Source organism: Zonotrichia albicollis, chromosome 8 (genome assembly GCF_047830755.1).
Source record: "Zonotrichia albicollis isolate bZonAlb1 chromosome 8, bZonAlb1.hap1, whole genome shotgun sequence".
Classification (NCBI taxonomy): domain Eukaryota; kingdom Metazoa; phylum Chordata; class Aves; order Passeriformes; family Passerellidae; genus Zonotrichia; species Zonotrichia albicollis.
In genome coordinates, this window is record NC_133826.1 from 21,747,926 (window position 1) to 21,763,371 (window position 15,446).

General features: G+C 38.7%; 2 long non-coding RNA genes across 5 annotated transcripts in view; one reads left to right on the forward strand and one right to left on the reverse strand.

Moving 5' to 3' along the window:
- The window catches only part of LOC113459279 (uncharacterized), a 161,509-nt gene that overhangs the window by 113,660 nt on the left and 32,403 nt on the right, over window positions 1-15,446 (forward strand). For 3 of the 4 annotated variants that reach the window (XR_012581388.1, XR_012581390.1, XR_003380380.2), the window contains one exon: window positions 2,528-3,259. This is a non-coding gene — a long non-coding RNA (uncharacterized LOC113459279). Of the gene's footprint in view, window positions 1-2,527; window positions 3,260-15,446 lie in introns of those variants that run through there. The other variant, XR_012581389.1, reaches the window with a different exon arrangement.
- Window positions 1-15,446, reverse strand: part of LOC113459278 (uncharacterized) — a 106,454-nt gene that overhangs the window by 12,424 nt on the left and 78,584 nt on the right. Inside the window, exons 2-6 of the long non-coding RNA XR_012581391.1 lie at window positions 13,827-13,891; window positions 11,123-11,264; window positions 5,231-5,325; window positions 820-1,032; window positions 388-442 (exon numbers count right to left, since the gene is read on the reverse strand). This is a non-coding gene — a long non-coding RNA (uncharacterized LOC113459278). The remainder of the gene's footprint in view (window positions 1-387; window positions 443-819; window positions 1,033-5,230; window positions 5,326-11,122; window positions 11,265-13,826; window positions 13,892-15,446) is intronic.

The following is a 15,446-nucleotide window of genomic DNA, read 5'->3' on the forward strand; positions in this document are numbered from 1 at the left end:
AAAGAAAAACAATTTAAAAATCTGTTTGGGACAGCATCCCTGTCTCTCAGACTTGAAACATCTTGCAACTGTAGGAGCACAAAAGTAAATGCAAGATGACCTGCACTGTGTGCAAGGCATATGAAGTTGTTCTGAAATGCGTCCTTCTATTTCCCCAAACCAATTTGCACGTGCAACCTTTGAGCAGGGCTTTCTTGCTTTCTCATGCAAATGCAGTAGCAGGAGTGCACTGTACACACAGCCCTGGCAATGAGGGCAGGGCTGCTCTTTCGGGTCCCTTCTAGAACTTGCTTTCTGTACGTGCTGCATGAGCTCCTGCTGTGGTACATGAACGGACAGCACAAATAAACTCCAGCATAGTTACCACTACTTGCAGGTTTGATTTACCTGAGCAAGGTCTCCTTGGCTTGTCTTTCCATGTAGCATCACCTCCTGCTTCAACCTGCGGGAAACCAAAGGGAGAAAGTTTTCTGTGTGGGTTATACACTTTTTTTCAAAAGAACCTTTGTATAAAACCCCCTATGCTTTCTGTGTTGCTGGAGTTGCCTGAGGCAGCTCTGTCATTGTTGATAATACATTAAGCACAATGCATCAGCATGCCAGAGAAAAAGATTTCCCAGGATCAGCTATGCCCTTTGTAGAGCACTAAGCAAGAATGACTAAGGTATAAAAGGGCATACTGTGGTGAAGCTTTTATGTGAGTGGGGACTGCAGGGGCAGAGAAGACATAAATGCCTTCTGCAAGCCATGAAGAAATTAGCAAGAAGTATAAATGGGAAATCAAAGACAAGTAGAACAGTCACACATCCAAAAAATCACCTGGACAACAGAGCTGAGTGATCCAGAAGCAAGAATCCTATTTTCATGTGATGGCACAACAGGCTGCAGAGATGGAGTTAGTTTGGCATCCATGGGCTCCTTCCTGCTGACACTGCTGAATCAGAAGAGTTTACTGCAGAACAATCTGAGCAATATCTTGAATCTTCAACCCCAGTTTTGCATAATTAAACCACAGTGGTTCAGTGGTCAGGGCTGTAAGTGAAAAGAAAGGATAGAGTCAGTTTACAGGAAGCAGATGTCCTGTGACAGATGACCAAGTTATCTTTAAGCTGATACATAAACTGGCTCCTTTGGAAATCAGCAGAATGCAATACCCAGCTGCTATAGCCTCCCTGAGTGTAATGTGTGCATCTGCACTTTCTACTTGATTTCCTCTGCCCTGTCCCCTGCTGTACTCTGTGAACCTTCCTAAGGTTACAAAGGACCTTCCAAGTTACAAAATTCTCCCTAATAAAGTTGATACCATAGTGGTACTTTTTGATGAAGCTATTAGTAAAGCCAAATATTCCACAGTTCTTGTGTGTTCCAGCCAACCCTTCACAACTGAGACAGATGTATTTGATAAGACAAAAAACCAAACAACTCCCCCTTCCCTGCCCCCTCCCCCCCCCCCAAAAAAAAAAAAAGTCAGGCCTATAATTATTCTACTAGCAGCAGACTGGTGATTCAGCAGACCAAAGAGATGAGGATACAAAACTTTGTGTGGGCAAATATGCCAGGAGTCTTTGACGTTATAAACCTTGCAATGCCAGTTGTTAAAATCTATTAAACAGTCGATTTTGGAAGGCTGACTAGAATGCCTTTGTAGAACTTCTTGCACATGGGAAAGCTTCACTTATTTGAGAATAATCAGCACATCACCTTCTCGTTTTCACATTGTTTATGTTTTTACAAAACAGCTTATCCCAGTATCATTCCAGTCAAGTTTTAAAAGCATGTAATTGCTCCTATCTCCACTACAGCAATATCCGCTCAATGATCCCTCCACCTCAGAGGGTTGCATGTAACAGGGTTTTTCGAGTTGCACCCCAGTGGCCAAGGCTTTGAAAAACCATTTGAAAGGCCAGAAAGTGCCAAGGTATACAGAGAATGTCAAGGCTGGCTAAGGGGAGTGCCACCCTTTTGCTTCAGTAATCACTCAGTTTAAGGGTGTAGGGGCTGCTAGGGCAACCCAGGGCCATCCATCAAATCCTTCCTGAAAGGTATCTGAGAGCTAATCTGCATTTTACACAGCAGCTGCAAAAAGGAGCAGTGATGCTAAATCACAAATCAGCAAGCCTCCAATGTATCTAGCAAACACTTTTCTTAGATTTTTCTCCAAGATTAAAGGCCTTCCTTTGGTCAGCTTTCTTGACAATACAGAGAAAAGAATGTAATTTCTGTTAAAGAAATACTCCTTTTTGACTGATGGAAGCTGTTTGCTGCATAAGGAATTCAAGAAAATTACATTATTTGCTTAATAATAATTAACATGGGAGTTTGTATAAAAAATAAGGAATTGCATTTGATTTCATATTCTTACATAGCATTAATCAAAATTATCTAGTGGCTAAATAAAATCATCCTCCTCCTCCCTGAATGTGGTCCCCTACAGAAAGGTTGGGAAGAGAAAATTGCAGTTGAACATTATGCCAGAGACTTGTCCCCAGTTCAGTTCTGATGGCCTTTTTTCCTCTGTTTCTGCCAGAGTGAGATGGTTCACTGCAGGGAGCACCTGGGAGGCCTTCAAAGGAGTTGCAGGGCTGGAGAAGAGCAGCTCAGAGCTCTCTGCCTTGCTCCCATCACCCCAACAGCCACAGAGGGAAAACACTCCTGACACGGCATTTCCTTTGCTGCGTGCTCGGCCTCTGTGTGATGGGCAGGAATAGCAGGAGGTGACTCTGGTGATTTCAAGCTTTAATACCTAGCTCTGTGGGGCCAGCTTCCAACAGGTGAGTGAAATGAAGGAAGAATGGGGCTTTTTTCATATTGATAAATCCAGCTGAATTGTGAGCATTCCTGAAAGTGTGCAAGGCTCTGATAAGAGCTTTATCAAGCATGTATTACATCAACTGGCTGCCACCCTGGCCCCCTGATCAGCTGCTTTTCCTAGCAACAAGACCCAGACAATAAGCTCACAGCTATTGAGGGAGCACTTCAGTATCAGGGGAGGTGCTGTTACAGTAATTCTGATTGAGACCAGGTGTAAAGAAGGACAACCACACCCAGGTTTATACACACAAAGATCTTGGGAGAACTGAGCATCTTTTAAAGATCCCCTTCAGCTCAAACTTCAGTTCTGCCCATCTGAGAGCCCCTCCATCTTCATAAGCAGCTCATTGGGGAGTCAAAAGAAATAACTGTTAATAATTAAACACCAACTTGTGAGAAATGTAATTTCCAGATGTGTTTTTAATGCAACATGTAATTAACAACATTACCAAGGCTCTATAAGGACTTTGCAGAAAAGGTTTAGTGGGAATGTAGAGGACAGAACTCTTGATCTAGAAAAGAAAAAAACGTAGCCCATGAATATAATTTCTTCTGTTGCAATGAGACTGAGTTTGCAATTTCTGGGATTAAACTGGAACAGACTTTGAGACTCTGGCTCTCAAAGATCTAAGAATTCTGAGAGGCTTCAAGCATTCAGATTTTCATCACAGGCAATATTAAAATCCTGCCTAAAAATATTCTTTGTCTTGTACTCACACGAATAAGGACTAAGTCCACTTAGGAAATACAATATCTTGATTTAAAGGGAATTAATTTTGACCATCAAAAGTGATAGAAGAATATGTCTCACATTGAAAATAAAAGCCAGTCTGACCATGGAACAGTGACATTTCCTGGTGTCCATATCTGTGCACCTCCTCTGAAAGAGGTATGATGGCTTTTCCTGAAGCTATCCTGGGATAATTGTGTCTTTGTCCTTTATAAATTCACATGTATTTTTATAAGCAAAGCAAGAGTCCCAATGGTGCCATTAGAAATAATCCTCTAAGAGATTTCTAAAGATATGTCTTGTTTAACTTCAACAGAGAGTTAACTAAACACTCTACAGAAATTTTCTTTTTCCTTCGAACCAACAATAGATCCCTGTAAGTGTCAAAGTCAGTCATACACAATCAAATAAATGTGCTGGCATAAAAGTACTCATGCTCTGACTCCTATAAAAAGTAAATAAATGGTGCCAATAAAGACATGCCAACATGTGAGAATAAACCTTTTGTTTTAAAGCACATGTAACCAAAGAACGTAGTACAAGCTTTTAAATTCATTAGACTCAGGTCTTGGCTGTTTGGGAGTCTCTCTCAGTGAGTGGATCACCAGAAGACTATTTGGTGAGTTTTCATGCACAGATACCACAAAATAGCAAAAAAGCTTCATTTCCTTGGAAGTGCATTCTTATTGAGTTATCACAAGAAGAGACTAGAAGTAAATTTGTCTTAGTTTCTCATTTCCTTGCAACACTACCCAGTGCAGCTAGCACCAGGGAAGATTTGCTTTTCCAAGTTCAAATGCACAGTATCAGCATCTAATGGAATTGTGCTTGCCAGGAATGAACTTACACATCCCATGTAAGAAAAATCACTTGTATCAAGGTATCAGAAAAAGGCTGCACACCATGCAATACCTGGATGGACTTGCCAAATCATCCAAACGAGGATTATTAATGGAAAAAAGGTGAATGTAGTCCTTTTAGTAGAGACTTCATTACCTCACAAACTAAGCAACAGTTGTTTCAGAAAATCAAACAAGCCCCATAGCTGATTGCTCTAATTTTTTGCCATCTGCATCACTTTAAAATAGTCACATAGAAATGACATATTTGAAAAGTTGTGGTATTTTTTTAACAGAAAAATTTAATTCTCATTCAGTGTTCTGTGAACAAAAACTTCAACACTTCTAAGAAACTAAAAAAGAAAGTGGTGAGCACATAAAGTTCTTGCTACATCTGTTAGGAAGCAGAAAAATCACAGAACCCTAGAAATGGGGGGAGTGGAACAAGAAAAGTGGATAAAAGATCTGTATCCCAAGGACAGTTATATGATGGCTATGAGTCACAAGAACTCCCAAAAAACCTCAGAGTGCTTTATAATGACATAATAAGTCAAGGCTGGGCTGTACCTTTCTAGTAAAGTATTTCAGAAAGCTCCACTGAACTTTTTCCTCCTGAAATACTTTATTTTCAGGGCCCCTAGGCAAAGAGAATGTTCTAAGCTAATATATTTCTCTGCCACTAAGACAGGGTGTAAGACATGTTGTTCAGCCTGCAGTGCCTTAAGAGTATCTTGTATCCAGCTGATATAAAGCAACTCTTATTTCTCAGAGGACAGAACCCCATGGCTCAGTTGTGAGAGTTGAGATTAAAAGATTTACAGTACATAAAATCATTATAATACTGTCTTACCTGGAGTGTGTGTCTTCCTCCATGGCTTCAGTGATAGGATTTCTGTCTCTGGTATTAATTTCTACTGGTTGGAGCCATGAACATTTCTTGTTGAGCTATTTGGCAAAGACAGATCTTAGATATTTTAGAAAACAGTAAAATGTGGTTGCATCATAAGGGATATGCTGATTTATTAATCTAAATTTTGAAGGATGTCTGTGTCTAATAGTCTCTTATTTTAACATGTGGAGCTATAAAATAATTTACTGGGGCTCTGGAGACTTTATTTTCTACCTGGGTATTCTTTGCAGTGCTCAGATCTGACCACCATGTATTGTTATATGTTTATCCACCTTGTGAACTTCCCCAAAATAATCTAACGCAGTTGGCTTTGACCTTTTTCAATTTGCAAACCTCTCAATGTTTCCTAGTAAGATTTTGAACCCTCTCTGCACCCTGAATTTGAGGTAACAACATTGATTTCCGTTGTTACTTTGGAGGGATTGCCTGGAAATGGTCCCTTGCAGTGGTTACAGGCCAGAGGTTCAAAACTATGTGTAATTTTCTGGCCAAAGTCACAACTTGGCAGAATTCTGTTGATTTCAAAGGAAAAATATTTTGATAGCAGCAGTTAGAATAATGGCTAGTTTACTGTACATTAGCTGAGGAACTTCCCTTGTCTTTAGTTCTTCTCTTAGATTTCGCTGTGACTGAGCTCCACTTCAATGTAATTGTATCTCCTTTGTACTTACTACTCAGACTAGAGCACATTGAAGAGCCCAAGAGGAACCTTAAAAAAATTTTACATAGGAAATCTCATCAGAAAATTCCTACAATTTTATTTTATGCTTAGTGTCAGATGTATCCTAGATATCTATTTTTTAAAGGTGGCTCTTCAGTTTGGTATTATCTTTCACAGTCTAACACATGCACAACTGATAGAAATTGCACAGTTAGTAACATAAAATTTTCTTGACTTCTCTGATCAAGTAGCTCTACTGTTAAAGTTTTGAGTGGGGTATTTTTGAATAGAGTTATGCCGATTTATACCATATGCCCAATTTTCTGAATATGCTTCAGGCTCTTCAGGAGTGAGTGCAAAGGAAATAATGTTCCTGTTTCTTATGAAAAAGAAAAGCACAAATAGTTTGGTAGATATTAAGAAAAGTAACAATTAGGTCTGAAATGTTTATAACTAGATATCTTTTCGGAAGATAGTTAGAAGTATTTACATTTAAAAGACAAGAAATTCTCTGAAAAAATTAGAGAAAAATGGAAAATTGTCTTTCTTGCTGTTGCTGTGTAGCTCACTTTGCAGCTCCATCACATGACAACGAATAAGTAAAGAAAACTATTATTATGCAAACTGCTCCAGGACAAAAGGGTATTACATATCTCATACAAAAGGGGGTTTCTTTAAAAAGCACAGCACATTCAGTGTTTAGGGTTTGCAGTTGAAATTCATGGCCTTGCTTGCCAATATTATCATGCAGCTGGGTATTATGCTATTGCTTTACTCTGAGGGGAGAAAAAAATCACAATAAACATTTTCAAATGGGCACCTGTTAAACATTTGTATTCTCTTACGTGACAATATCAGTTTTAATGATTTTTAGCTTTTCTTCTCTAGTGAAAAGGTCACCATAAAGACTACCACAGAGACTATGATTGCAAACAGAAAATGTCAAAAAGATGCTTCTTTTGACTTAAAAGAATTATCACTGAAAAAGAGTAGTAGGCATTATTTTAGTGTTGAGAACTGATGGGATTAATAATAGTTTTTCTCTTATTTAACAGCTATGAGATAGAAGTCCATCTTTCTGTAGAGAAGGGTGCTGACAGAAACTCTTGTATTTGTTCTGTGAAACAAGTACAAGTCAAACAGTTGTAGAGGAACATCTTAAACTGTTTTTCATTTGCACATGTCATATTTTTTCTCTGGCTCTTAGATACATCCATCTCTGGGTGTGTTTTCAAGTTCTTATTTCTGATTTTGTTTTCTGTTTTTCCCTGAGTTGCCTGAGCACTGTCATGATAAACTGCTAAAAGATATGCACTTTCAGTGATGTTATGTACTAAAATACAAAGGAGTGGCACAAAATGAACAGTTTTGTGGCGTAGAAAAGAAAAGAAGCTATGAAATTGTTGCTTGGCAGGAGTTAGTACAGAAGCCACTCTGAGACACTGAGCACACTATGGCATCCAAATACTAAATTCATACTAGCCCTGGGTGTGCAACAGAGTTAGCAAAACAGGAGAGGTCTTTGAAAAGCTCTATAGCAGTCAAAATACAATTTGAACATACCTTCATTTGCCTTTCATTAATCAAAAGTATGATCAGATCAACAGGTGCCACAAAATCCTTGCCCCAATCTCATTTGCTTATAAATAACCATTCTTCAGGGTGCTTACAGTCTTATTCTAAATATTTAGTTATTTTGTCTTTTTAGGTAGCAGGTATCTTAGGAAAAGTAGTGGTGACAGAAATCTAATCCCAAATTAACACCAAATGGTGTAATTAGATGTGTGCCATAGCACTGAGATAGATGTTATTTGCAGTTTTGTTCCTAATCTGTGTATAAAGAACCAGTTATTGAAATTTACTACACAAAATTAAGCATTTTGATATTCTCTCTTCTATTTTCTCTACTTCTGATTACTAAAAATACAGTTCCAAACTTATGTGTCAAACAGACATCAAGAACAGATTTGTGCATTTTGCAGTCATCAGTGTGCATGGTACTTATGCTCTCTACATCACTGCACCCTGCTAAACTGAGCTTCCAGCTTTCAGGAGCTAGAGGGGATCAGCAATACAGACCTGTACTTCTCAGAACACTCTGTTCAGCACCAGACCAAAATGCCATAGCCCTTTTAAAAGAGTCAAACAGGTTATCCCTGTTTTGTCAAAGGGAAGATTTGGTCCCAGATGCTTGAAGAAATTCAAGGTGCAAGGCAGATCTTTGGAGTGCCATAGCTGCTGTACCACCATGTGGAAAGTCTGCACTGCTCCAATGATTCTTTGTTTGTAAGACTGCTAGAAGATGAGCCATCCTGACAGTTTTGTTTATTGGCTTTAGTGGAATGTAAAAACTACATATCTCTCCATAATGGCGGAGACTCCTTCTGGGGAAATACTGGTTTGCCAAGATTTGTGTTACTTTCACTGTGCCATTCATAGGATTACGAGAAGAGGAATTTTGTCCAAGAGGGGAACTGGTTTGGAAGCTATGTTTTCATTCAGAGGGGAGTTCTGCTGACACACTGAAATCTCTTTTCTTTCTCTGAACAAAAAGTCTGAAACTTCAAAATTTAAAATAACAGATGTATCCTAAACTTTTGAGTAAAAGTAAGCAAAAGGAGTCATTTGATTGTTCAAATGATAAAACACTTTTGTGAACAGTGAAGATGTCTAATCTGTGGTGCCCTGATACAATTTGTAGCTGTAACAGTCTTACAAAATTAACTTAAAGCAGTAACATGGGAAAGTCAGGCTTGACTTTTTAGTGGTGGCACTCAGACAAGTGGTAACACTGACCACTTTAAACAAATGGCACTTTCAGCAGCAAAGAAAATGTCTACAGGAGCAGAATCACCTATCTTCACTTCATGAGTTACTGAGACATCTCCAAAATATTTACCAATCGCTTTCAGGATTAATATCTTGGAGGTGATACAACATCTTCCTCCTCATGCTCAATAGTCACAGTTCACTTTACTCGATTATTGTCCCATCCACATGTATGAAGGAGAAGGAACAGATCTGCTGGGCTTCCTCTGCCCTGTGCACCACGTTGTGTGGGACAGGCTTTGGAACATGTGACATTGGGAATGCTGTGTAGAACATCCCATGAGACTGGCAGGATAGTGCCCCTATACAACCTTGTATAAATCTTGTATAAATACTAGTTTGTTCACGCTTCCATTAAGTAAGATTTGGTTTTTTCTACATAGAAACATTTCAGTAGTATTTTTTTTTTTTTTTAATTCTTGGCTTTTCTGGAATAATCAGAACAACAATACAAGCTTAAGAGAATGCATTAAATGAGACATAGTAATTGCTGGCTGTGATTAATTAGTGATTGTAAGCCACCCACATACATAGCTTCAATGCTAGTAATTTACTTGTATGAATTCAATAGAAGCAGACAGATTTCAAAATACCTCAATCACTATAAGTTTAATTGACAATTTGTCTGTTGTAACTGCTCCAAATAACTTAACATTTCTTCAATTCATAACAGACAAAGTAGGATCCTGTTACCTAGATTGATAAGGAGCCTGAAGCCTACCCAAAGACCTTTAGTCAACACTGCAAATAGCCTTCCTTGCAACGTTTTGCTTTCAGCCTCTCAAAAGAATTTCTCTAATTTACTTGTCCATAGCAAAGGAGAGGATTTATTGCTTTGTTTTCAAGCGTTCTTCAGTTCCAATGACAGGAAGCCATTCAAGGCCTATGTCAGAGTCTTGACCACTTGGGGAACTGTAATGTGATGACTTCCTAGGGAATTCAGTCACATGGGCTTAATGCCTTTTGGGGTTGTGGCTATCCCTGGTAGTTACTCAGGAGTGAGCTTCTCACGCTACACTGGAAGACTTCTGCCTAATGCATCCTCATGCTCTTGATGCTCCCCTCAGATCTGTCAGACATATTTTTGCTTCAAAATACAATTCAAAAAATTCTTCAAATCTTCTAGGCCATGTTATTAAAAATTCTTGTGTATTGTCTGTTAATTGTCCTAGTTCTGCTAACGGGTGAGGGTCAATTCTTACAAAACAGTATTTCCAATTACAGTATCACAATTTAACACTGACCACAGGTATTAAACCAGGGCACACGAGTGAACATAGTTTATCCTTTGCTTAAACCATCAGTATGGCTTTTGAACATGGTTTTAAAATAGCATTATCTAAAAAAACCCAATGTTATTAATGACTTCTTACAAGACCTTTAGAGGTTCTCCCTTTTCCTGTTCATAAATCCTAATCTTTGCATTAAATTTTTTCTCAGACAGGAAACAGTAACAATTGATTTACATGGACAAAATCAGCTTTTCTCAGTTTTCAGTCCAGCTTCCTCTGAGATCTCATTGACCTCTAAAGTTCAACTTCTTCCAAGAAAGTTTTCTTTGGGATTAATAGCCTTCAGCATCAAATCATTGAGTGCCATAGACATAGCAGTGCTATAAGTAAAGCTTCAGCCTTTCCACATAAACTCTTATTTTCAGAAGTTTATAGTTTGGCTAAAAAAATAAAGTTTTATGCTGAAAATTAGTTTAAAAAGCTCAGTCTGGAAGTGATTTCAGTTTCTGAGAAATCTGCACAACTCTGTGGTTGTTTTCAGATTAAAATTCTGACCAAGACTATGACTTGCTGTCTACATCCCATTGGTGCCTGATTTTTTAAAAGTACAGATCCACTCCTGAAAAATTATAGAAAGACAAGCTAAAAAGGTGTTTTAAAAATGGTTATCCCATATGTTAAAGATTTTCAAATTGGATCTAGTCCCTGCTTCTCTGGAAGACAGTCTAATCACTTGAGCACCACAGTATTTTTCAGAGGATTTCAGGAGGCTGAGGTGTGAGCCCAACTGCTCTGCAGTGATGGAGGGCTCTCAAGGTTTCTCTGAGGGCCTGCATGCAGAGTAATGGAGGAGCCTGCTGGTCCTGCAGCAGTTGGAAATGCTGATGGAGTGGGGGATGAAAGCCTTGTAGAAAGGAGGCTCAAGAAAATCTGAATTGGCAAGTTTGGGGAAACTGGTGCCTCCTGCCTCATCAGGAGCCATGGGAGTGCTGTGGTGGCTGGGGCTGAGTGCCAGGAGGGACAGGTGAGGGAGAGAAGGAATCAGGCACCTCTCCAGCATCCTGAAACAAAATCCTCGCTATAATTAGAGATGAAACCAACAGAACTTACTTATATGCTGGTCCTCACAAATGCCTTCAGAAGGGATTTGGAGGCACCATCTGCAGGGAAGGATGACAGAGAGATGCCATGAAATTTCGTTTCCTTTGTAGGTAATTCCTGTAAGGGATGACTTGGTCTTGAGTCAGTGCTGCTGGGGAATACAAACACAACACACCATGCAAATATGTTCAAGGCCACAGGCTGCAAATGTAATTGCTTCAAAGCAAAATCTTTTCATCTGAGATGATGACCCAGTGAAATGCACTGCTTCTTGTGACCACTCATTCTTTCCACAACAGAAATTTGAACAAGCCAGAGGCAGTATTCTGCCCCCAACTTCCCCCAAACTGGTCACCAAAACTAAAAATATCCCATCAGTCTTTCCACATATGTACAGCACAATTCCTTATAACTGTGTCCAGCAGCAGGAAGACTATTTCATTTAATCAATATAAATATTATTGTAAACACTTGTCATGGGAAGGAAAAGACCAAGGCACCCTCTAGATTATCCCCTTGTTTCAGACATTGCTCCTAGAATCCAGACAGGTCACCCATTCATCCCATGTTTTCAAATGGAAAGATATTTCTGCCCAACAACAGCAAGGTAACATCCTCTGAAAAATGAGGCACCAGTAACCATGCAGAATTGACAGTGCAGCGTCTGAGTAGGAAATACCAACCTTCAGATCTTTGGGAGTGCTCCATTTGAAGCTAATCCAGAAATCTTTTTCTTTGGCAACAGCTCATTATAACTAGGCAAATTCAGTCCAAACTCTGAAACTTCTTTTGAAGGCATAATGGCAGGGGAACCTCACAGACAGGATTAGAAGGAAGATAAGGAGGTGGCTTTACAGATGTCTGAAGGAGCACTTTCGAAATGTAAGGAATGCATGGGATAAAGCTTCACACTGAGTGACTGAAAATCTAAGAAGTCAATGAAGGAGGCTGGCATCATGGGCTAATCAGTGAAAGAAGTGATTTCTTGATCCTGCATGAGAGATGATAGGTAGGATGAGGTGCAGGCTTTGAAGGTGAAGACAAGCTGCTTATATCTGATAGAAAAAGGGTGTTACATTTGACAGCCAAAGTGATGGGCTAGGCAAATGATCTCTGCAGTGCTACAATGTACAGAAGCATGCTACAAAATTGTATTTTTCAAAAGCAGAGAAATGGCTTTTGAAATCCTCATAAGAGCTTGGTAATTACATACATATATATTAATTCTTACACAGTAATAATCTCTAAGTTCTATAACTCACTTCCATAAGACAATTATTTTTAATGGTTGTTTTAAACTTAAACTAAGCATGTTGCATGGGAAGGTGGGAATTTTTTTGGATATTTCTAATAACACTGTTTTGTGCCAGCATTTTCATTGTAGCATTCCTTTAAAATTTCTATTTTATAAGAGAAAAAAATGACTTGCTAACAAATCCGTTTTTACATACAACTCTTTTTGATTTTGACTAAATCTTTTCATTTAAACATAGCACCTGAGGTCATTCAATGCTCATATCCATGCCAATTACATAATGTCTTAGCTGGTGGTCTCAGTTAATTCCTCTCTGGGCTTTGGTGGCTGAGGAGAGGTTGTCCATTACAACTTGGAGATGACTCTGGAAACTCAGTATGCCAGACAACACAGACATCAAGTTGCTAAATGCACCAAACCTCTGAGACATATAGATTTAACAGGACTTCTCCACTTTGTTTGGCAGTATTACATTAGAGTGGTTCTTTCCATAATACATACTAAATTAATTTTATTCCCTGTTGTAGCATATCCTTCATTTCCCCAATGCAGAGACGGGTGCATACACATTTTTCCAGGGCAAGGCTTTTGCTATTAATAGACAACTTGGCTCCACACACTGAGATGAACGAACAAGGTTTGGAGTGCCTAATTTAAGGGACCATATGTCAGAAGCTATAGTATCCTGTTAGATTGGAATAAAACAAAGAGTGAAAAGAAAAATAGCTTCCTACCATTAGCTGGCCTCAGACTGAAATTTTTGAAAATGTTTATTTAAGTGGGCTTAGAACTATTTACTTATTCTGTGCATCATATGAAGTTATGCATATTTCTTCATGGGGATACTGCCTCAGAAAAAGAACTTCTGAGCATTACCACAAGACAAAAATAACACAGTGATCTTGATTTTTTTTTCCTGGAACCGCCTTCAAAGTGTGGCCAGCTTCACATTTTTTTGCTTTGACTTTCCAGCTTGTAAAAACTGGAATACAGTTGTTTACTGTTTATTTAGTGTCCTGTGATTGTAAGATATTGCAATTTTTCCTCTGCTAATGTAAAATAGACTGGTGGGTGAATGTCCTTTTTTTTAAAGCAAATTATATTAATTACTACTATTGCTTAACCAGCCCATCTCAACTGCACAGTTCAAAGAAATGTGCTCTTTCAGACTCTTAGGGTTGTTATATAATCAGCATTCCTCACAAATATTTGAATGATTAGAGCTAGCAATCATATTTTCCTGGCAAGTTGTCCACTTTTGGGTGCAAACAGACTCAGAACTAGAAAATGTATAAATCAGCATTTTCATTTACTTCCTCCAGCTCATCCCATACATTCCTACTGGGTTTTTTCCTTCTCTGCTTAGTCTTTCTCTAAATATCTCTTGAAAAGTAACGTTTCCAGATAATTTCATTCAAGTAAGGACAGGGTGAGACTGTGACCAGCTGACAGGCATACCTGTTGCACTTCTATTTTTAGGATGTGCCATTCCATACTTCCCGTCAAGTTCCAACTTCCATTCCCTTTATGATCCAAATTGGCAGTCACAGGTTTGTGTTGGTATGAAAAACAGAAAAGGAAGACATTTCTTAGCTAACATAACTCACAATTTAGTTGTTTTCTTCTTAGACTGCTTGTGACCAAAAGCAGCAGGATAAAATATTTACTGTATTTATGAAAGGAAAAAATGTTTGGAGAGAAAAATTATTTGGACTGAGGAGGAATTTTGTGCACATATTTTAACCAATGATTATTTGGCTGGCTTATGAATCTGTAATGCTGAATATTGCCTGCATTCAGATACTCAAAAAGCAGAAATTAATAAAACCTGACAAATAAAAGCCACACGCAGGGAGAACAATATCATTACAATAACTTACTCACATTTGCAAATACTACAGGCACTCCTCACCTTTCTTATTGTCCTAATTTAGTTGGCAATACAGAGTCAAAGGTGATGTCCGGACTTAAGAGCCCAACAGCTCTGGGAATAGGGAAAAATCTGATTGTAATCAACAGCAAAAGTTATGCAATACAAAGGGCTGTGATGTAGCACACTGCCCTAGAGAAAACATTCCATTGCCCCAATTCCAAAAACCCTTTGGTGCTTTGTGCCTGTGGGAGGTGTCCATGAGGACCAAGCCCATGTCTGTGGGAACCCATCTCTAAGGGGACGAAGAAAATGGGAAAGGCAACCTTTGATTGCAATTTGAACATCTCAGTCCTGCTGTATTTCAATGGACTGCATCATCCTATTAGCTGGGAATTCCTGGTCATTTGGCTGTTTGGCAGCTCACCAAAAGTTAGATCCACTCTGTATTCCAAAGCAGAGCTCAGGGCCAGAAGTCTGACACTTCCCAGGCATATATGAGTAGGTTCACCTGCATCTGTGCCATGGTTCCTGTACATTTGGGCCATGCTGCCCTTGGGCTTTGCAAAAGGGAAGGTAAATATTTTGGTATTTGTGTTTTAAAATATCAGGAAAAGGACTTTTTGTTTACGGTTTTCTCTTTTACTTAGACTAGTGGAGATGTAATTTAAGGAGCCATACTGGCACGCGTCATTGCAGTCTAGCAAACAAGGCACTGCTGAATATGCTCAATGCAAAAATGAAATTGAAAAGTCAGGCTTTGGCTAACTGTGCATTCCCTTTGAAGAAAGAACTGTGATTGTTGGCAGAGGAAGTAAGGAACTAGGACAAAACAAGGAAAGGAAGAAGTTGTTTCTTTCTCTCCATCAGTCAGCTCCTTAATTTTTGCTGCCAATATTGTAAGTCAGATTTACACGTTAAACATAAATCTATTTATATACTATTGCAAATTAAATTACAGAAAATCATATTGCTTGTGTGTTGAAATCTTTGACTATTGAGAGAAGGGGAATGAGGCAAATAAACATATGAAGCAAAGGTCATGTTGCTGTCAACAGAAAATAGCCCCAGTCAGAAAGAAAAATAATTCCATTTGCATTTAATATATTTTCAACTCGGTACGTATTTCATTCCTTTGTAATGTCATTTCTTATTACAGAGATATAGGAAGCGATCTAAAATACCTAGGTCTACGACTTGGGTGTTTC